The sequence below is a fragment of the Pararge aegeria genome, chromosome 9 (genome assembly GCF_905163445.1).
Source record: "Pararge aegeria chromosome 9, ilParAegt1.1, whole genome shotgun sequence".
In the NCBI taxonomy this organism is placed as follows: domain Eukaryota; kingdom Metazoa; phylum Arthropoda; class Insecta; order Lepidoptera; family Nymphalidae; genus Pararge; species Pararge aegeria.
In genome coordinates, this window is record NC_053188.1 from 7,724,276 (window position 1) to 7,748,809 (window position 24,534).

The 24,534-nt window shown below is 34.5% G+C and overlaps 1 protein-coding gene and 1 long non-coding RNA gene across 9 annotated transcripts in view; one reads left to right on the plus strand and one right to left on the minus strand.

Annotated features, from left to right (window-relative positions):
* The window catches only part of LOC120626257, a 141,742-nt gene that overhangs the window by 15,295 nt on the left and 101,913 nt on the right, over window positions 1-24,534 (plus strand). The window lies entirely within an intron of this gene.
* LOC120626259 lies at window positions 5,563-13,829 on the minus strand. The gene is made up of 2 exons (XR_005658849.1): window positions 13,553-13,829; window positions 5,563-5,744 (listed from the first exon to the last, which is right to left on the minus strand). It is a non-coding gene; the product is annotated as an uncharacterized LOC120626259 (long non-coding RNA).

A 24,534-nucleotide genomic window follows, 5' to 3' on the forward strand; every position in this document is an offset into this window, starting at 1 on the left:
TATCTTGTATGTATTTTTTAAATTATATCTACCTATATGTGATACGTTCACTTTAGCACCTACCATGCATCTAAAGCATTTTCTTCTCATGCTTTTTGTTGCCTGAAAGACATCGCTATGTACCGACAAGTCCGCAAACTTTACCTTCTATCTTGTCGCTTTCGTGTTATTTGTTTTTTTTTTTTTTCTTTGTGGTGTATGCATTCATTTATACAATCATTGTGTTGCTTTTGGATCATTATAACCTTGCGAAGATATTCATAATCAATGTGATCTAAATGTACTTTATTTGACATATACCTATTACAGTTTTGGCTTTTCCTTTGCCGTAAGTTTTATGTAAACTACATTAAATAATCATTATATCCTCGGAACTATGTGACGAGGCCTGTACCTACCGCACTGTACCCGTACCTACCAAATACCTATACATAGTTTCCAAGTGGTTAATCATACGTGAATATGATTCATTGGATAATTTGACATATCGGGGTCCACAACAAAAGCGTGAATGTCAAAGAGCCCGCAGCTGCGGAAGCGGTTCGACTGCGGAAGTGACGAGTTGGGGACGCGTCGCGGACACTGAACTATGAATTCGTGTCATGCGAGGACAAATGTTATATAATAGTGATAGTGAACGATAGAAAGAGGTTAATCTCCTCATCTAACTCGGAACGCAACGTTCAGCGGATATTCCTCGAATCATAGGATAAGAAAACAAAGAGTCACTTCACAGGCGAAGACGAAAGCTATACTTGGAGTAAGATTCAATCAGAAATGAGACGCAACGTTCAGTAAACAATCTTTTCGAACATTACTTACATGTTGCCAGTGATGGCTTTCGGATTCAAATCATGGTCGTTAGCAATGAGCCAGATAAAAGCACTCAGTCCTTACACCGGAGAAGGAAAATTTACAGTCTGAGTACCACTAGGTGTTCGAATCAGAAATAAAGCTAAACGTACTTGATCCACTGTTACCGAAATAGTTGTTGAAACATTTAGCTGGTCTCATACTTACATCAGAAAATCGATGGATATATGGGTTTCACGGTAATGGCGACCCCATACCATTAGCCCTGTCCCCTGTAGGTTATATAGGGTAGGTAGGACAGACGGTGAAAGTAGTGAAAAACATCTTTGTCGATGGTCGCATTTTTCTGTATCTTTTTATTCATTAGGCAGCTGCTTTGCACAGCTGGAAGTTCCTGTGAAACTTTTCGATCTATTTTGATCGTTTGAAAGTCCCATACTATCATTGTTAAGTTATCATCCTCAGCTAAATAATGTCTCTCTGCTCCGCTCTCATACGAGAGAGGATTAAGAGCTTCAACCTTGCTTTAGGGATTATTATTAACACACGTTAGTAATGTTAACCGGGACTTTCGCTTAACGAGGGAAAATTTTTCAATATCAAACAATTTTTATGTTTAGCATGGGAATAGAAGCCAGTATCTTGTGATCCTTTAGACAAACATGATAACTTATTAGTTATTCGTCCTACTTTACTAGTTCATTTACTGCCTCGCTGACCTAGTTATCAACGAGGTACTATACGGATGAACTTCCAATAGATTACAAAATACTCAAATGTTTAGCTGCAGTAATTTACTAGATAAACCTGAATGTCAGCATAAACACTTTTTACTATATTTGCTGCTGATCGCACGGCTTATAATTACACCTATTTGTATCCAGTCATTAATTCATTCGCGTTTATTTTATAAACTTTTTTATATATATTTTCACATCAGTTTTAATCCTAAAGTTTAAGACTGTGCAAAGTCCGGGCTACTGCAAGAGACTTTATAAACCAAAAGTTACATTTAGAGCTTAAGACGGTCTTGATTAGTTTCTTGAGTTCTCTTTGCACTAATTATAAAACAAAGTTATTTGCTTCGTCCTCAATCAACAAAGGCCGGTTGTTCAATCGCTAAAAAATATTAATTTTAGGAATTAAAGACATTTTGACTGAATATGATTAGTTGTTTTATAGGATACTAGTGACCCGCCCCGGCTTGGCATGGATATAATATATGTAAGTGTGTATGTAATTTGAATTTGTTTTAGGGACTTCGAATATTGCTCCCGCAACTTGCCATTCGATATCCACTAAGATATCTATTTAAATGAAATGTGAAGTCAATTATTTTTGTCCACACGAAATGCACAACGTAAATAACCCTTTTTTTTTGTAAAATTTTATTTTTTTGCTTTTTAATAGATAAAATTGGTAACTGAATGTATCCTTTTGAGATAAACATACACTATACTGTAATGTACATTATTTTGATCTATCTCTTATGGTGTCAGCCAGCGATTGCAATGTAAGCGCAAAATTTTTTTTACGACAGACGTGTCTAATACACCTCTAAAATTGTCAGTATATCTTCATAATTAAGGATGCCTAACGATTAAAACGTTTTTTTTAATTTGCCCTTTAAAATATTTTTTAAGTATAATTGCAAGTTAAGAATATTTTCTTAGTAATACTATAGAAGCATGTCTGTTTGTTTATTTCTTTGACAGAAGCACCGATTAATCGTTAATTGTATCTTGATGAAATGTCATTGAAATACCTTGCTCCTGCGAGCGGTTCTTTTTTTATATACAAAGGATTCCGTTTTTTATTAATCTGTTAATAGTTTTTGATAAAAAAGAGTTGGTTAAAGTTTTTTTTTATTCTGTGGTATAGTATCTAAGACAAATGGAGTCAATGCTCACTAGTATCTATCCTATATATTGTCAATGCAAGATATATTTAAACATCAGTTCTGAATACGAGTATTTCGACGAACTCATGACTAAAGAACCCCAGGCGGTCCGAAACTAGCCAGGTAGCAGTGCATACCAACCAAAGCCCGTGAATTTCAGGCGTTCTTTATTACAGGGAGCTAGATACTCGTATTTGAAAATAGAAACAGGTAGGCATCATCATTTGAAGAGAATTAAAAAGATTGATCAGTTCAGCCGATTATTTTCACCAATATTTATTGTTTTGACGACCTCCCTGGCTCAACAGTGAGCGCTGTGAATTTAAGTAGATTTTCACGGGTTTGATTCCCGGCAGACGCAATTAGGGAATTTATAATTTCTGAATTTTCTCTGGTCTGGTCTGGTCTGGTCTGGTGGGAGGCTTGATACCGATAACAGGTTAGTCCGCTACCATCTTAGATTGCATCATCGCTTACTACCAGATGAGTTCGCAGTCAAGGGCTTGTAGTGGAATCAAAAATAACCCAATAACTTACTTATCGTTTATCGTTGTTTAAACATACATAAAATAAAAGTAATGGAAATAATCACAGGCATTGTTAAAACAAATAAATAAGCGCTTTAGTGGTGTTTGTAGGAATGTAGCGTAGTTATTGCTTTACGAACGCTCCGTACTTATACCTTAACAATTATTTTTAATTGCACGCGCCCAGCGTACTCGCCTCTTGTATTGTTTTAATGGCGCGAACATTTTCAACTATCATAAATACGGATAAACGTGCTAGGGCCCTCATCTCGTAATTTTTGTAGGTGAGATGTAATAAATTCATATGATTTTAATTCATCATTTCTCAACGAAGTTTATTTATCAATTGAGAATGTAACACTAAATTGAAGAGATAGTAAATAATTACGCTTTAGATAACTTGATATGTACTAGATATTTTACTATATTCATTATAACCACCCACACTATATATGGGATGATTATATGATGGTGATTATGTCATCATCATCAACCCACCCCCGGCCCAATACAGTGCACGGTTTTCCTCTTAGTGTGAGAAAGAAGGGTTTAACCCGTAGTTTACCACGCTGGCTAAGTGTGCCCTTGAGAATTTGAGGGCTCTCAGGCATGCAAGTTTCATCATGATGTTTTCCTTCACTGTTAAAGCGAGATAAAAATATATGTATATATTGAAAAGTGTCAAGAAATAGTGTTACAGTAATTTTATAAAGTGGGTAAATATCCGACCTTTTAATGACTATAAATTCATATTTGCCAGATATTTTATTAAATTGATTAGGACTTTCAAATATCTTTATAATACCTAATTATGTAGTTAAAAGATAGTTTTCATGAAATAATTAAAATTATATTTGAGTGATAACCAATGTTCATGATATTGTGTTGGTGGGTATTTAGATATAAGTACCGGTGCATTATCGATGCACCTCGGTCCTACAGGGACTCGAACGATGCAAGACCTCCCGGTGTCTTAGTCGTTCATTCGTTCATCAATAGTTAAAATTGTGTTTATTTCACATCGAATGTTCATGATATTTTGTTGGTGGGTATTTGGATATAAATACGGGTACATTAACGATATACTTCAGCCTGGTTGAGTAACTCAGACGCCGTCTTTCCGTAGTCGTTATCATAAGTTTTCACTCGAATGCGATTTCACCTGTATCTGCTTGTTAATGTCCTACGGCTGGATTTTAACCTCCTCTCTCATCGCGACCTGAACTAAGATAGATTGACGGATAATCTCTCAAGTATAGGTCAGTTATGCTTAGCTTCAGTAATCTGAGCTAAAAATAAAAAATGGTTCACTGAATGTCAGTTTAATCATACAGAGCAAAAAGTTGAGACCCCTAACGCCGTTGTTCTATTGCGGGGTTGCTGGTTCAAAGGATCGTTATGAAAATATGTGAATGATGTACGGGAACGTGTTCTCCGAAGCATCGATTCCTTAACTCCAGACTTGAACCCTCTTTTGGGAAAACAGGAAATTACTTTCAATCAGTGTTTATTACAATCTATGTTTTAACCATTGCTAGTAAAACTAGTACATAACACATGCAAGATTGTACAGTTTTTATTTATTTAATTTAATTACGAAAATTCTCGATCATGGTCACGCATTGGGATGATCTACGCACGCGTAAATTAAACCTTTTGAAATCTCAGTTCTCTTCAGAAAAATCTTTAAAAAAAGTTAGATAATAATTTAGAAAAGTAACGCCCTCTATGTCACGAACGGTAAAACAATGTGTGAGTGAATGAAAATGCCTTAGATCGCCACGAGATGTCCACTCATAATGTCGAGAAGTTTTCTCAATCGGTTACACAATATCCGTTGAGTTATGACTAATCCTAGACGGAATTAGTTTCAGTAGGTGAACTTGCCAAAAATTTAATATAACACTTTGTAGGTATATTATGAGGTAGCATAATAATTATTTGGTAACTTCATAAAATTTTTATGATAAATCTATATAAATTTTAAAGTTAGTTGTCAAGCCCGCCAACCCGAATAGGATCAGCGTGGTGGGCGGCTACGCTTTAATATCCTCTCATTTTAAACTGAGGAGGCCTCCTTTAATTATAGGTTGATAATAAATGATGAACAGTTTGTTTGTTTGATAGTTTGAATGTTTGAAGTTTCAACAGACTAAATAAATTCCCCTTTATTAATCAATGCTAATAGGTTTACAAATGCCTCGTAAGTCTACCTTGGCATGTTGTCCTACGGCTCATGCCGTATTCGATTCCCGGGAGAGGCGAAAAGACGGAGAGTAAAATAGGCTACTTTTTATCCTAGTAAAACAAACACGGACGAAGAATGGGGGGAACGGCTAGTTTAAAAATAAAAATAAACCCTTTGTATGGTAGACAATATAAAACATTGTGAGCCACACCGCCAGTAGTAAAATAGTCAATTCCAAAGCAACGCCATCCATCTTGACGTGGAGTCGTGAGTGATGGCTCCATTACTAGTATTGTGAATCGATCACCGCCGCGGCCTGAAAAAGTGAAAACATTTCGTGAACACATCACATAGCCTAAATTATTACTGAGCTTTTGCTTTACAGTCTTTTTCGAGTATTGAGTAATAATGTGATATCATATCACATTTTTGTACATCGATCGAGTGCGGAAGAAATATTAAAAAATAACACAGCGTATACTATTTGGCTTTCACATCGTTATATCGCGATCTCTTCCAAGCAAACTTTGGCGAGAAAAAACATCTCTTAATATTCATCATATTAATCATAACCGGCCACGGGTCTCCTCCAACAAAGGGAAGGGGTTAAGGCCGTAGTCCACCACGTTGGCCCAGTGCGTATTGGTGGACTCCACATACCTTTGAAAACATTATGTAGAACTCGCAGGCATGCAGGTTTCCCCACGATGTTTTCTTTCACCGTCGATGCAAGTGATATTTTCAATTGCTTAAAACGAACTCGGCACTCCGAAAGTGGAATTGAGCTTTTACCCACTGGGCTATCACAGCTTCAATGGTCTTAATATTGCTGCGAGTAATTACTTACCAGCCACTTTTTTTGGAAGGGCTACAGCAAGAGAGCGGGATAGTTCCATGAGCGTTCTAATAAAAAAAAATCAAAAACATATATATATATATATGTGTGTGTGTAACGTGTATTTATATATGTGTCTGTATCAGCAAAGACGTACGACCAAGCGATTTAGCGTTCCGTCACGATGCTACGTAGAAACCGATTGGGGTGCCATAACAGGTTAGTACGCAGCCATTTTAGACTACGTCATCGCTTACCTTAATTTGAGATTGCAGTAAAAGGCTAACATGTAGAAGAATTTAAAAAATGTACGTAAATCCGGTACCTATATAATATATTCTATATATCAATAACTAAATCCTATGTCACATCTTAGTGCAGTTTCACCGTCCTTGATTTGTCACAGTGATTTATATGAAGTTTATAGGTAGATACAATACTGTAGAGTTATTTTGGTATTTGATTATAGTGCTAAGTCATGTCAGTCGGAATTCATACTCGAAAGGGGTAGCCGTGGGAGAATTTACAGCAGATAAGATTAATTAGAGTTGCGGTTGAATTAATATCGCTGGGCCTTGGATCGTCGTCCATTGGTATCTTAAGGGTGTGGCAAACTATAAGCATAGCGAGAAGCGAAGATCAGTAACCAGTGAACAAAAATATTTTACTATATTTTTAGAATTATATAATGTCCATATTGTAAATGATTGCCACTGCAAATCTAGGCTTAGCAGTCTTTACATAATTAGTATAAAACAGAGTAGTTTTCCCCCTCTTATTATATATATATATATATATATATGTAGGTATGTAAAATGTATATATAATATTTAGCAACCAAGTCGCAATTTACATAGCATAAGTAGGCTAAACTTTAAGAGCTACTTAAAAATAATACTTAAGAGAACTGTAGATTTTCTAAAATCCTTAGGAAAACCTGCAATTGCATATTTCCATCTGCTACAATTCATTCTCAGTGCCCAAAGTAAAATAGCGTTATTTGCAGCGCTATTTAGTTACTGCCTGAGTATGGAATCTTATCTAAATAAATATAAGAGTATATTCTGGCATGAATAATATAGATTTTAATTGTCATTTATAGTAAATCATTTTAGTGTAACGAAACGTCAGAGTGTAAACATTGCTTATAAATAAAATCGTTATTGATAACAGTAACTTGACTCCTTTTTTTTTCTAATTTACACACCAGTAGAAAGCCGAAACCGGTCGTTAATTATAAATAATTGCTGTCAAACAGAACAAAGTTTCAACTATCATATTTAAAACGCTATTTAGAAATGTATGCTACAGTATGATATGCCAAATATAGCGTTGCTGGTATATGTACCAGCTTTTAGCTTATTAGTGCAATAGTTATTATCCAGATCAAATAGCTTTTCACCTATTGTTGTTAGCTAGTTATTAACGGCCGATTGGATCAGTGGCCAGTGACTCTGCTTTATATTATTCATAAAAACTATTTTCATCGGTCATATTAGAACCTATAAAACAAGCTACGCTTACTTTGGGGCTAGATGGCATTGGTGTGTATTGTCGTAGTATATTTATTTATTATATGGAATATTTTTTTTACCTGAGAAGATACAAGTGATCAAAAAATATTGTATATGTCCGTTATAGGTATAAGTCCGTTATTTTTTAAGTTATAACCATGGAAATTCCACTCCGATGGTTAAATAGGGGATAAAAATGCCATGTATGGAGATTTTATATAACTTTCTTACTTTTTATTTTGTGACGTTTGATGTCTATCCCCGATTATATGATACAGCAAGCAGCCGTTTTTCTATTACTAACATATTTTTCAGTGGCGTCGAGATTTTAAAGAACTACAAAACACGTAAGGCAGTACATAGTAACTAAGATATTACTAAGATAATTTTCAATGAGTTTATCAAAAAAATTACTTTTTAACTTTGCCTGTACCTTGTTTTCGGAGACGGGCTCCACGAAGAACTTCTATATCTCATGTGATATCAGAAATTCTACGCAAAATAAGTTGTTTGCATCCACTTATCTATTTATGACAGTCAGGTGAAGCTATATATTTGAAATTGAAACTCATAATAGCTTCCCTTTTAATACTAACTAGCTGACCCGTGCAATTTCGTGTGCACAAAAGTACCAAAAAACACGAATAAAATGACATTTTCTAAAAATAAATCCTAGCTAGATCGATTTATCGCCCCCGATATCCCTTGTTTATTATTTCATGAAAATCGTTGGAGCCGATTCCGAGATTCCAATTATATATACACAAGAATTGCTCGTTTAAAGTTATAAGATAAGATAAAGCACCGTGAATTACAGACTAAGAACGCAATTTCTAGATGTATTCGCGGGCGGGCTATAGCACAGCTCAAGCATAGCTTGCAGTAGTCACTATCCAGTTCTAATAGCGTTTTAACTCGTATTGTTAACTCTTCGAGCGAGTTGGGCTGTGATTAAGAATCGCTTACGCTTGTACGCTCTCTCTCTGAATGAGAGTTTATTAGTTACTAAACAATAGTAAATCGAATCTTGTTGCCAGAGTGAGGGATAAGTTATTATAACCCCATTTATATGTGCCTATATAACTCTGTTAAGGTACCTATATAAACATATCCCTCGACGCAGTATAGTAACTAGCGATAGTATATATATATGTATACCACTATAAAATCTAAGTTTACGAGCGGTACTAACTTGTTATCTTTGATTCAGGTATAATCTGATTATTTATTACCTATATAATGTAACTTTAAGCTTACCAGATATTCTATAGGATTTACTATTGAGAGATAACGTTTGAAATTTGCAATTGGGATATTATACGTGCTCACATAAAAATGTGTGCACCAAACTGGCCGCAAACAACTACTCATGCACACCTGCACTTGTTGAACTAATTTGGATCATATTCTACATCCTCTATCTATACCTATAGCATTGCACTGCTATAAGCTCGCCACAAATGGGTCTAGGTATCGTTTTCAACAAATAAATATGATATCCTTGACGCGATGCTTGGTTACACGAAAAAAACACGGTTATTATATTTTGCACTCAACAGATGTTTCTATACCAGCCTGGAGTTGAAGCGTTCTCAAACCCAGTGTCTTTTACAGCACGTTAAGCCTTGTTGTCAGTCAATCGGCTTTAGTTGTTAGCGATAACGTGATAACGTAACGGATGGATAAAAAATCCGTGAGTGTTGGCGTGCTCGTCCAGTGGATGCTTGCAGGTCGAAGTGACGATGACAATGATGATGATAAGACGTTAAAGTTCGCCAACCCGCCGACAGAGAGAGTGATGGGTCTCTCTCTCCTATAAAAGAGATAATTTTGACAAGAACGTAGTGCTAGTTTTAGCCAGAATTGTGTGATAACAAAGACGCAACAATCTGCTAGCACCTATGCATTTATAGAACGTTTCAATAGGCTTGACCAAATTAATTATGTATAATACCTATATCGATTGCTTAGTTAAATGTAACCTGTTTCCCAGAATAATTAATTTCCTATTCAACTCATCAGTATTAACGGGATGTCAATTATCAAGTAACTGTATTTACAATGCGTATAGTGAAATAAGTTTATAGCTCTAGATTACCGAGAAACTCGTAATGAGATATTATAGTGATAAGACTTCAGTCGGTAATAACGGAAACTATCTTTGTTAATTAATAACACTGGTCAAAATTGCACCATAATTATATATAAAATCGGATTTTGCCAAGGCAAAGTGCCAATTTTTTTTTTTTATTATTTATAAATCAAAAAATTATTAAAAAATAGTTTCAATGCGTGTGTGTATGTCAAATACGCGGTAGTGAGTAAAATATTTTTCTTATTGATTAAATCTATTTACTACGCATTATTTAAAAAAAAAATAGTAGGTACTGCTGCTGCGTTGGAGGAGTATGAAATGTACAGAAAAGGAGTTTTTCTGTATATTTCATACTCCTCTGTCCGCGCAATTTTCGTAAAAAGAGTTACGAAGTTCTTTTGCTTTCAATTGGAAGCAAAAGAAAAAAGGAGCTTACAAAAACATACATAAAGGTCAAACCACATTTATACTCTTTATTTGTACACCACATCATTAAGAAAATCAAAAAAAAAGAACAAACACTTAAAGAATGAAGTAGGATACAAGTAGCGATCCCTGTCAGGAAACCTTAGGATTAGGAAAACTAAAAAGAAAACCGAAAAGGTGGGGTACAATGTTTAAAACATATACATACGAATAACTACATACTTATACATAAACCAGACTACACAAATACAACAATACTATTGATAAATATAAAAAATAAATATACTAATAAATACTTTAACATACCATAAATACCTAAATATGAGTTAGAGTAAATAAATAAGTAAAAGTCGCCTTTATTGAGCGAGGAAGTGAGTCTTAACAGAATTTTTAAATATGCCTATTGACTTCGAGCGTCATCCAGTTTTGTGGGTCCCTCCGAGAGATAAGATAAAATTGGAAACACCAGCTATTTTTCTAATACCTAATGAAAATTCATCAGTTTTTTTATGTCTTTTTACTTTACTTAAAAATGTTAAATATCACTAACTAACTGTTTAGTGTTCCATGTATTTGTATATCTAGGTATATTAATACCTTTATAAGTTACACAGGACGACGAAAAAGTCGTTAGAGCAAATCGTGACTTTGTTCAGAAGAAAATCAGACGATACTAAATTCACGTCACATACTTTCCACCAAAGTTTTCGCCGCTGCTGAATTATGTTACAACGTTGTAGTAATAAATTTATTTTATCTCAAAAAATTTAGTTCGAGAGTAGTCAATGCTGTTTTAGGTAATGGAGTCACGTTTATGAAAACCTGGTTTTTCTAATGAAACCTTTCTGCTCCATAAAATTTACTAAATACATTTTTTATAGTAATGTTTGTATGTTAAACTAGAGCAGTAGTTTTTTTTTTATTTCATTACAGGTAAGCCTTTGAGGCAATCTTACCTGGCGGTAACCGATGATGCAATTAAAGTTACCTGATAGCGGTATTTAAACCCATTCCCCGAATATATTCTACATCGCATCGTACCGGAGCGCTAAATTGCGTCGAAGCCTCCTAAACAAACCAGAGAAATTTCCAAAATCGCTTCTGCTGGGGACCGAAGTTGTGACTTCGTATTTATAAGACCACAGAATTAACCACTGCGCCAGAGAGGTCGTCACTGTCTGTGCTCTAGTTAAGTGTAAATTAAGGTCAAAAGATCTTCTTGACGCCCGAGAAAATTTATATTAGCAGGTCAATGATTAATAATGATAATGTATTATATCCGACATCTGTTCGCCCGGCATCCAGTCATGTTAAGCCGGTCGCAATAGTTAGTTTAGGTAGTTTGAATTTATTAAGAAGTGTGTCTTGCATTCTTGGGATTTCTTTTTAATCCCTGATCCAAAAACACCGGTGTGTTTTCTTGTTCGAAAGGTTCTTAGCTACGAAATGATGAATTTTTGTCTAAGATGGCCGCCGCCACAAGTTGACCGATTACATAAGTTTTACCAACTCCGTCATTATGGGTATCAAATGAAAGGACTCGACTATTAGAATAATATAATATGATGAATTTCAAATTCAAGATGGCCGCCATCGCAAAAATGGCGAAATAAATGTTTTTTTTCACAACTCCTCATTTGACCCTTTCAGTATAATGAACGGTATATTGAAAGGACACGATTTTGTTGTGTCGGGGGTTTTTTCAAATTCTTATTTTAAAATTAATGTTTTTGTAAAAGATCTTGTTTCAGCGGGATTTATGGACGGTATGCCTGATTTTTGGCGACATAGTTCTTATTTAAATTCAATAATGGTTTTAAGAAACATCTTAATTTAAAACACCCGGCACTGGCCAGACTTGATCTGAGGATTCCGTAACCTTACAAGTATAGGTATAATTAAATAAATTTAACCGCCTAAAAACAAACAAATGATACCTATTACAAAAGAGTGTGTTTCATAAACACATTTTCGTTCTTTAAATTCTTCTATCAAAGGGTAAGGCTAATAATTGACTTTGTATTATTTTCTCTTTAATATACTACTTAAACTAATTATAAAAATGTGATTTTAAAATAATATTACACCGTTATATTAAGAAAAAAATAATGAAATAAATTATTAGGATGATGAACGATAGCATGATTCAAAACCCACTTTTTAAAACGCTTGTCTAACTCTCCCTTTACCCAGATGAATCTTTGTAACGGCTGAACTGATTTGCATGGGACTTACACTGGTAGAGGATTGTGCAAAATTTTATTATTATTCCCATATTCTTTTATTACGAAGAAAGACATTAAAATCTGAAGTTAAGCGTTGTTTGAAAAAGTAAAAAAGTAAATTAATAGAAAATTGGCATAAAAAATTTTACTTATGATAGATTGACACGTATAAAGTCACGGACAACCGTTTTGTGGTTAATATATATGAACTCTTATTTTAAATGATCGTTTTAGGTAAGTTGAAAGGTTTAGGAGGTTTTCATATTTTTTATCACCGAACTTATTAAAAAAGGTTTCCATTTTAATATATATTTTACTAGCTGTTGCCCGCGACTTTGTCTGCGTTTGATTTTGTTTTTTGATGTGGCATTCAATTTACGAGTAGTTGTAATTCTAAAAAAAATTAAAGTATTCAGTATCGCTAAGTCTTAAATCAACGGTTTGCTGCTGTCCGCTGAGGAGTTCTGTCCTCTATCTCCAACCACATTCATCAGATCTAAACAGTTTGGGCAAAATTAAACACAAATTATAACATCTATAGTACATGAGTCTCATAAATGTGGCAGCACTTCATGTATTTAGGATAGCTAAGCCTGGTGTAATCGTCGTCAAACACTTTCATCCCCTCTCCCAAAGGAACTGAGCTTAATGTCGGGATAAAAAGTTTCTATATTACTTCTAACACTTCCAAGAATATGTGTATAAAGTTTCATGAAGATCGGTTAGGTAGTTTTCGCGTGAAAGCGTAACAAACAGACTTACATTCGTATTTATAATATTAGTAGGGATACTCTTATTGTTAGAATATTTTTGAAATCGAGCGATCGTTTACCAGGATGCTCTTGAAATGAAGGGGTTAATAGTGTATGTTCAAACATTTCTGTTCCAAATTTGAAGTGGCCTTTAAAGTTTGTTCACGAAACATATATTAAATTCAAAATATTTTAAATGTATTTATATCATCTTGATAGTCTTGCACTCGACGGACAACAAGGTGGACCGGATCATAGTTTATTCAAAGATACCTACCTTCCATTTCGTTTCATTCTATTTCGGCCCTTCCTGTTTTGTTCGCCGACTTGCAAATTTAAGGGCACCATGAAATGTATTCAATGAAAATAGAAATATGTGTCATAGAATTCACCGTCCCGCTCGCGCCGTTCCACCTTTATTTTAGGAGTTTTTGCCTGCGGCTTCACGTGGTTTCTCCTGTCGCGCACCACAATGATGGAGTTGACAATACAGCTTTGGACAGGAATAATCCGTTACGTGGTTAAAAGACATGGTTGGATTTTCACATTTTCAGTGTAAAATACTCATATAGTTCACACAATCTGGTAGGCCGAGCTGAAGTTCGCTTTTTGAAATTGCGCATGCATACTACTATTTGAATACCTACCCAAATATTTCAAAACAAATTAAAGTTATTTTATAACGCTAAATGTACCTTATACACCACACCTAATACTATTAAGAATTTAAAGTTAAAATTTATTGATTAACTGTAGCTACACTACAGAAGTTTTTAAACAAGTTAAGTTCGTTGAATTTTCTGATTCTTTTCGCCTCTTTCGTTTTTTTTTTGTTCTCTAAGTATCTTCCACAAAGTATTAGAAAAACTTAAAAAGAATTGTAAGTTGAAATGAAAGTCAAGATATGGAGATTTCTTTCTTAGAAATTATATTATTTTTCTTATTGCTGAAACCGTTTCAATAATAATTATAAAACTAGAAGTATTTGGAGCGCACGATGCCATAATAGAGCGTCATACCATTTGCCGTGACAAGATTTGAGCAGATAATGTAAAATAATATAATACAACGACCATTCAAATTTTTTCCGTAAAATATGCCTCAACTAAGCATAAGAAGCCTTACAAACACTTCTTTATCTTGAAATGATTTTGTTTACTAACACATATTTTTATGCTTAGTACCTACTAACGTTAATTTAATTAATTCATCTTCAAATTTTAAGTTTACATAGGGTTTCTACATTTAAATAAGTTACTTTAAATTAACAAACCCACGCTACCAATTTATTTGAAAGGTAACGTAATTTTAGCGTAAGGAATATAACAAGTGTTTATTTAATTAATAAAATATTATTACATAACACTGGTAATATTCAATTTCGCTTATAAACAGTAGGTAATACTTAAATTTGCTTACAAATTCTATAATGATTTCAAAATAATTATAAATGTTAGATAACAATGAAATATTATCCGTTACATTTATTTCAATTTAGGCCGATTTTTCACTCGTCAAATAATATTAAATTTAAAATTAAATTTTAAGTTCTGAAAGTTTTTGTACAGAAAATATCTCAAAATTATTCCATAGCCCGTTTTTGTAAAAATCAACCATACAAAGTACTAAGACTGGATTAAAATCCCGTACAGCCAGGTTTTCCAAACAATTATAATTTCTACAATCTATCTCGGAATGTAGAAATTCCCATCAACAACGTTTCATTAATACAAAACGTATTTTTCACCGCGGCCACAGAGTTTCCATTGTTTTCCATTTTCCACAGGGTAACCGTATCACGTCATGCGGCGTTATCAGTAGCAGACTCATCAGTACGCTGGCGACCGTCAAACGCAACGCACGTACGCCCCTATGCCGTTTTTCCGCGAGTTTTCCCACCGCGTATAATGTCACGGTGGCATTAAAGCTTTATCCTCGTTGTATGCTAATAAATAGTCGGATTATCGTGCGTAAAGGTGAACATAATTGGGCTAATGATAAGTTAATGGATGCGAACTCAACCCCGTGTGTGCGCGCGTGACAGGATTACGGAAAGGGATATCATTCTTCTGTTGTTATTTATAACGATGTAAGTTTTTTTTTTATTATTCGATGGCTGTGATAATACTTCGACATGAAGTAACGCTGTTTTAGTACCTAGATTGGGGCCTTGGAGTCGCGTAGATATGAGACATCGTAGCGAAACTTTAAATAGTTTGGTAACACCACTTCGCTGTTTGGGCGGTAAATAGTAGTGGCTGAAACTCCCCTAGGCTATTCCAATGAAACCTGACCCTAACGTAATTAAGAATCACATAGCCGGGATCGAACCTGGAACTTTCCACTAGTACACCTCTACGCCGAAGATTATCAAAGTAGACTAGTATAGTACCTAATTTATGTTCTTTAAGTTTACATTATTTTATTTACTATGGTAATGTTTGGCATGTCGTCGTTAAATTAGTGTTAATTTTATTTATTTGTTATTTAGAACCGTTGGAAATAGTCTCATGTAGGGCAGAAAATTTGTGAACTTACTCCCGTTTAAATATTAACTTTAAAACTATTGAATTTTTTAACTATAAATCTAGCTGCTTAGTTTATTAGAGATCTAGCTGGTCTCCGAGCTCTTCATCGGTGTTTATTAAGGTTTTTTAAACATCCCTTGGGAACCCTTTGTTTTCATGGGATATATGGAAGCCTATGTCGCTCTTCGTCCATTGAACTAACTTTAAACCGAAAATCAAGTTGATTGCTTAATAAGAACGCGAAGCAAGGACAAACAAACACACTTATATATTATTAAGATCTATACACATTTATAATATTATTAAGTATAGTAAAATCCACTGTCACGGTATTTAAATAGTGTTATTTTTTAGTACCTACTGATAATTACGCGATATGAAACTGCTTGTTAACAAAAATGAGATTAATCTTGTGCCCAATTGTGGGGATAAACATGTTGATGAATCATCATCGTAATCATCGTCATCAGCCGCATGATATTCGTATTAATTAATTTATTAATGAAATAACTAAGTATAATGGAATGCAGTATATCCGCTGTTAGGGTTCCGAAGTACTAAGACCATATATTATCGAGCCACCGATGTCTGTCTGTCCTACTTCTTTTTATTTTAGTTTATTTTTTTACTTTATATTCTTTAGATGTTATCGAAACTAACCGTTTATGCAGCGCACGCAGCAGAAACTATCAAAATTAAAAACCCGATTTTAAAACACTCTTCATTGGTGCTATGCTCGTATTCGCCTTCCTCGATAAAAGGGATATCTAACATTGTACAAATTTTTCGAATCGACCATTAGTTCCCTGTCTTTATCGGTCATAACCAAGGCCGATTGCTGCAGTGGCAGCGACTCTGCTTTCTGTGTCCGTCGGCCGTGGGTTCGATTTCCACAACTGGAAAATTTTTGTTTGTTCGTTTGTTTTTCATTGGGTGGTTATATGTATATTGTAAGTATTTATGTATAAAATTTATAAAAATATTCATCAGTCATTTTAGTACCCATAACACAAAATACACTTACTTTGGGGATAGTACTACCCCTGCTGGGGATAGGACCTGTGACATAAAACCACAACGTTCACCACTGCTCCAAGGATCATGTATCCGTCAGTTAGCAGCATCTAATGAACCGTAATAGGTGGAGTTTTGATGCTTTTTTGATATCTTAATAATATATAGTATGATATGTTTCTTCCAACTTGGTTCGGAACCAATCGTGTGCAAGGCCCACTCGCACTTAGCTGGTTTTTATATTCCATTGATATTTTCGGAAGGTGCGTAAACGTTATATTTCTATGGATTTATTAATTAACTATTAAACCAGTTTTATACTTGGGATGAGAAGTATCTCTATGGTCTAAGGTCGATTGCCATTTATCTCAGGTTTTAAATTCTTCTATTCTATCCGGTTCAGTTTTACTGATTAATATGTCAAAGTTGTGATAAAATAAGATGCAACCTACCCAACCAAAGACAACGTTTCATATTGTATTTAATTTTATTATTTTGTTATTGTGCTATCAACTTAACACCTACCAATATTTTTTTTTACAACAGTAGGTACTTTGTTGATTTGGAGTAGACTTAATCTGCGCAATTTTACTGTTTCCCTGTTTCAAATAATTAAAAACTTGCTCTGTCTCTTACTAAAAGAGGTACTTAATAATTGCAAAATTCCGCGTGGTAAAAAGGTAGCCTAGCTTAAATACTCCATGGAAAGTCTTTTGCTTTCCGGTTAGGGTCTCGCCAAAATTACCTTAGCTTTTCTTGTGAAACTTGTGTTTCGGTTTCCCTCGTTCAGTTAATCTAATGAGCATAGAAAATGCACAGAGATCGCGAAATCACACAGTCTGGTAACTAAATTTTATTGATTTAAGTATGATAATATCGCTACGATAACAATAAGTAGGTACCTAAGTACTCTATTTTGTAACACTTTTGATACGAGTGTGTGTTAGTAGTGACTTTAGTAACACCGGATCTATCGGATTAGAGTACTAGCTGGTTTTTACAAATCACACGGATTTGGAAACAATCGTTTGTTTTTCCGGGATAAAAAGGTAGATTTTACTCTCTGTCCATTCATATTACTCTATGCCAAAAATCAATAGGGCGTAGAGAAAGGCTGAACAAACAACCAAACATCCTTTCGCATTTATAATGTTAGTATGGACTAGATTGGATATATAGATAGATAGAAATGGGCTATGTTGCCCAAATTAAAATTCTAATTCAAAAATTTTTTATTCGTGTAGGCCTATAACAGGCACTTATGAATAAAACGGATGGTGATAACTTCGTTCGCCAACTTAAACTAAAAGCTATGAGGATTCCAAACGTGCCTTGCTGCTGTGGCTGTCTAAGAAGAGCCCACAACAAACTTAGCCCGCGTTCTCCGTCCGCGTTTATTACAGCTTTTTATAGATCCGTGGGATTTCCCGGGATGAAAAATTAAATCCTTGCCAAAAATCTAGTTTATTGGTTGCTTAGTTAAGGCGTAAAGTAAGGACAAACAAACAAGCACTCTTTCACATTAATAATGTTAGAAATAATGTGAAATGTCAGACACAGCCCCCAGCGTTTTCATGCGTGTTTGTAGTTACAACATCTAGATAGTAAATATATATGTGCGGGAAGAGCTTCAGGCGCACTCCGTGTTTAATGAATACGACACTCTACAAATGTACAGAATCAAGATGATAGTACAACAATCATTCTTTACTACCTACCGACCGTGGTGGATATACCATGGATGCGTACGAAGCGCTTTGCATCCTCGTTTCTGATTCGCACCGCAAAGGTCTGGAATGCTCCTCCAGCCTCCATTTTCCACAGCAGTTATAATATGAGCACCTTCAAATCAAGATTACCATAAGGTGTGATTGCAGTCAAGCGCTCGTCTATATACATAAGAAAAACTATTTAGTATCTACAATATGGTTTTATCCATTAATATTTTTTTTCAAAAGCACTACAAGTTAGCTTTTGACTGCAATCTCACCCATGGTAAGTGGCATGCAGTGCAGATGACTGATGAATACTTACTACTTATCATATACAGATAAACACCCGCACCCATGCACTGAAAAACATTTATGTTCATACATTTACATTTTCCAGTTGTGGGAATCGAACCCACAGCCTCGGACTGAGAAAGCGGGGTCGCTGCCCACTGCGCCAATCGGCCGTTAACAGTCACGTTTAATTTTGACAAGATAGCACATAAAACCGTTGCCGCATAAAACCGTATAAATATTTAATGATTATGTCGCCAATTAAGTAACAGAGGATAAAAGTTAACCCTTACGTCAAAATCTATCTACCTCGAGTAGGATACTGCTTTCTGAGTCCAAGGCCGTGGGTTCGATTCCCACAACTGGAAAATGTTTGTGTGATGAACATAAGTGTTTTCCAGTGTCTGGGTGTTTATCTGTATATTATAAGTATTTATTCATAAAAACATTCATCAGTCATCTTAGTACCTACCCATAACTAAGAGAAGCTACGCTTACTTTGGGGCTAGATGGCGATGTGTGTATTGTCGTAGTATATTTATTTATTAATTTATTATTATTATTTATTATATTAAAATTATTGTCACTCCCAAAAAAAATCACTATAATCGCTAACTTTAGTTCTCGAGACTTCTTGATCTTGATTTAATTTTAAACATGATAATCCATACTATCGATATTACTATACATATTTTGTTGTGGAAATAGAACCCACAGCCTTGGACTCAGAAAGCAGTATAACTTCCAACTGCGCTAATCGACTCTCTTTATTCTGAAACATGATTACAATTTGATCTCAGAACGTAATGCAAGGGGTACAATTATATAAAGCCGTATTATTGTGTATCTTGAAACAAGAAGCAATAACAAAGCAACTTGAGATGTAAAGGAAGGTTTGACATTCCAATTTCACAATACACCTCGGAGAAATGTTATCCGAGTACACATTCAAAGATTTATAATGTTGTCTTAGGACAGTTGACATAATAATATTATGTATTCACTCGCACATAGTCAACTTAATCCCATTGCACTCCCGTTTTAGGGGTGGAAAACTTATATATATATAGTTACAACTTATATACTTGCATAAATAGTACCTATTAGTGATCGCGTACTTAATGAACAAAATTTTGTTCTAATATAACCTTTATATACTCCTTCTTCCAATACTCATCTTCAATGCCTTCTGCTTAATAATAAATAATAATAATAATAAATAAATATACTACGACAATACACACATCGCCATCCCGCCCCAAAGTAAGCGTAGCTTCTGTTATGGTTACTAAGATAGCTGTTGAATATTTTTATAAATATAATACACATAAATACTTATAATATACAGATAAACACCCAGACACTGAAAAACAATCATGTTCATCACACAAACATTTTCCAGTAGTGGGAATCGAACCCACGGTCTAGGACTCAGAGATCAGGGTCGCTGCCCACTGCGCCAGTCGGCCGTCGAACGTCGCTTAAATAATGCAATAAAATATAAATTTAACATAATAATGTCTCATAGCTGGCCACTGAACTGCAGAATGGATTTAAGCTTCTAAACTGTACTAATTTGGTTTGCCAAGGTCTTACAAGTAATATGACATGTTCGTTTTAATAACTGGAACCAAAACATATATATGCTCTCCAAGGAAAAGGATTTTCCGGACCTTATTTTTTAAAATTTGGCTCGACCCGGGAACTAAAGCCCGCGAATCGTGATTTGTAATCGAACATGTTAAGTAGTTGACCAATAATGCAGTCCATATCATACATTTAGTCTGATAGCTTTATGATGGATTCCTCACAAACAAAAACTCCAAATAGGATTTATTTGCTTCAATAATACAGACAGTTAAAAGCCTGCTCATTTGTAGCTTATTTATTTATTTTGACCGTGTTAAATTATGCAAAATTACCTCCTGCAAATTGCTCAACAATAAATTGGTTTCAAACTATGAATAATCAAAAAATCCATCCGGTTATCATTAGTCACTAGTTTTACAGCGTACACGTTTGTAGGTCGTTTTCCTGTACCATAGCTATTTTAATAAGATAACTCCTTATTTAACTGTCGCCTTTCGTGGATTTGCAATCCGAGACAGAGAGGTACACACCCTAAACTTTTTAAAGGAAAACCCCGAAAACGAACACTCTTCGCCTGCCTAACTTGTAAGTCGAAACTAGAATCGCAGATGAGCATTCAAAGCAATATACTAGGAGGCAGTACTAAAAAATATATTCTTCTAATTAAAAACAAAATTTCAGTGAGGTCTGAGCTCTCAGAATTTTATTTATATCTAGCATGCAAAAGGAATATGGAACATAGACTGTCGTCTGTCTCCTAAATAAAACCTAATATTTTAGTTTTGGTTATCAAAATATAGAAAGTTAAATCTGCGGTTGATTAAATTTTAAATAACGGGAACTAAATTAATATTGTTTGTTCGGTGGAATGAATCTTGTAGATAAGTAGGTACATGAATCTTCGCATCCAGTAAATAACACTGGAAACTGCTGCAAAGGGTACGAGCTCAGTCTAATCGCCGGACCACACAATTACCTCTAATGAAACAAAAGACTTAGATCTTTGTCCTTCTACGGATCAGTAATTGGCTATTGCCATAGAGTATAAATAATGTTCCAGATGTGTCATTGAGGAATTTAAAGGCATTATACAGTTGATCTATATTAGTATACCCTACATTTTCTGTATACAAATACCGCTTGCCCGACAACGGGTCGCAAGGTTCTTCAATATTAACAGCCCATTAGCGGCCTATTACAGGACACGGGTCTTCACGTAGACTGTGTAAGGTTTTGGCATTAATCCACCACGCTTATCAAGAGCGGATTGGTGGGCTCCACACGGCTTTGAGAACATTATGTAGAACTCTTAGGCATGCAGTTTTCCTTTACAGTGATATTTTATTGCTTATAACGTACATAACTTCGAAAAGTTAGCGGTACGCCGCGGTGTTCTAACTCGCCCCATGAGAGTGAAGCTGAAGTCCTAATCACTAGGCTATCACCGCTTTTATATGAAAAAAAATGTTAGGTATAGGGATTTTCTTTCATGAACTCTTAATAGCAGACAGAATCTAAAAATTGTGAAATCAACATCTTCATTGGATGAACCGGTGTCCGAGCGAGGTGTGCATGTTTCAGAACTTCTCGGTGTAAGGATATTTGCGGTTGTGAACCCCTTGCCTAAGAGCTAAGTGAAGCCTAGAGGAAACCGCGATCTTTTATCTCCTCAACTATGAATCGAAATAAAATGATTTAAAGCGCAAAGTTTATTTACATATGAATAATATTCTATTCATTAAATTGACCACTGAAAAGTACCTTTTCATTTTTCTTCCACATATTTAGTGACATATACTTAATGGGGTTGGATGGGTTTTTATGCATCGATTAATATTTTTGAAGAACATAGTTTTACGTATAATGGAACATTTTGTCAGAGAACGTGGATAAAGTAGCTCTATAAAGCATTTTCTTATGGCGTTCAGAATGTAGCTTAATATAGGTGTTTTTTTTTAACGTGTATTTCTCATTAATATCGTGACATGTCCAGATTCGACTTAAGTATGCGACGTTGACATTTTCTTTTTTTTTTTGTAGGATTTTAGAAGTCGTCATATATTTTTTAAGCGCTCTTATCTACAGTTGGAGGAAATTCCTATAAGTATAAATTATTATTAATGAAAATAAAATAAAACAACCGAAATACTTAGTAATTTAAACTAAACATCAATAAAAATGTAGGTAGGTACTTCGATAGTACATTTTTATTTATTTTTTATTTCATTTCAAAATTTTAATAAATAGCTAAGAAAAAGCGCTGTTCCTCAATTATACTTCATTTAGCAGCTCTCAGAACCTTAAAGCAGGTCGTATCGCTCTCTGTGACATCGAGAGCTTGAAGACGAGGATGATATATTTTTTACTAACACATCGCTCACTACTATGCCACTGAGGTCGTCCAAACCCACATGGTCAAGGCGTGGGTGGCATGTAGGTCATGGTCTAAGAACACACCTAGCCAGCGATAATACGGTCGCCGCGTCTCGTTATCCTCTCGTTAAGGTACACTTCCGATGAACATTGCAACGCTCGACCAGTGTTATAGATTTTCATGTTTCTTTTTTAACTCCCCGATTTTTCAGTTTCAACATATTATACTAAAATATCTTTACTAATATAATAGTTTGTTTTCTTGAACTTACGCGTATTAGCGATTGACACATGACAGCAACGCCTTAATAAATGTGACGTGACGACAAGTTTTATGGCATAGCTTAAATAGTACTGTTTTGCTTATTATAATTCTAATCTTAATATTTAATCGTTTTCAAATGGATTAATCTCTATAAATATAGTTTGTGACATAACTTGCCGGAAACTTATACCTTAAAATGTTAATATTGTTTCTTTTGTCAACATTGTAAAGTAGTGTAGTAGCCGTTTAAAGTAGAAGCATTACATTGTTGATCAATAATTGTTTAACAAGTATCTGAAGTAGAGGAAAATGAGTACTATCCAGTCCATCCCCACATTCTTCAAAACTTGGTAAAAATGGAATAAACCGATTCTTCACAAAGGTTGGTTGTATCACACTACAATTCTTAGACAACAACGTTATAGGGCATGCTGGCGTTATATTCGACATCATGGCTATACAGGATGAAAGTCATTATAAGACACCATTAGTATAAATAAAAAGCACAACATAAATTAAATATAACGTAATATAATATGGTCAAAGATAAAACTACTTTAATTTTTAAACATTAATTAAACAATGGCTGCGTGTAATGAAATGAAAAGTGTTTTTCATTTCAATAAATGATGCCAGCAGCATCTCGTGCAGGTCACTCATATACGTCCGTACAGGCATAGTCATTTGTCAGTATTTCTAGAGTTGCACGTAAGATACATGTTTGTACAAAGATAAAATTACGGGTTTAGTCTCTTTAATACGAGTAGATACGAGTATTATAGTTACGTACAGTTCTTCGATTACTAGTTATTAGTCGCATTTTAAGATGTAGGTACACTGTTAACAGTCTGATGGGGGCCATTCATGTCTTATTACATAATTAGAAATAAACGCATCCAGCATTGGCGTGATTAGCATTCGAGAGATTGCGTTGGCCATTTAAAGAAAATATCGACAAGGAATAGATGGCATTTGAGATAAAAAAAGACAGCCGGTGGGCGCCTATGTTTTTTCTGTTACAACAGTTATGTAATGTTACGTTTTATTGCGATACAAGTTTTTATCATTCGCTAACATCCACTAAGGAACATAATTTAATAACTTTATTAAACGTAATGGGAGTTGGCAAGCAAATAAAATAGTGTCGCACAGTATTTACCTTTATTAAAAACTAGCGGTTGCATACGACTGTGTTCTGTAGATTTTTTAAAAATATATTTGGAATTTTGTAATACCCTTTTTCCTAAATAATTAGAAAAATCGATCTATAAACTAAAAAGTTATGACAACAAATACTTTTATAAAAATGACCCTTAAAAAACTCCTTATCTTTGAAGATTGAAAGTCCATAATCTCCTTTAAACAGTGAAATTTTAAATTAAATATAGTTTGTTAGTTGAGCTAACTTTGTAGAACGAATCTCTGGTGTCTAATATGTGCAAATATTTTTATGGTATTTTTAAGGTAGTCAATTATTTTTTTGCCT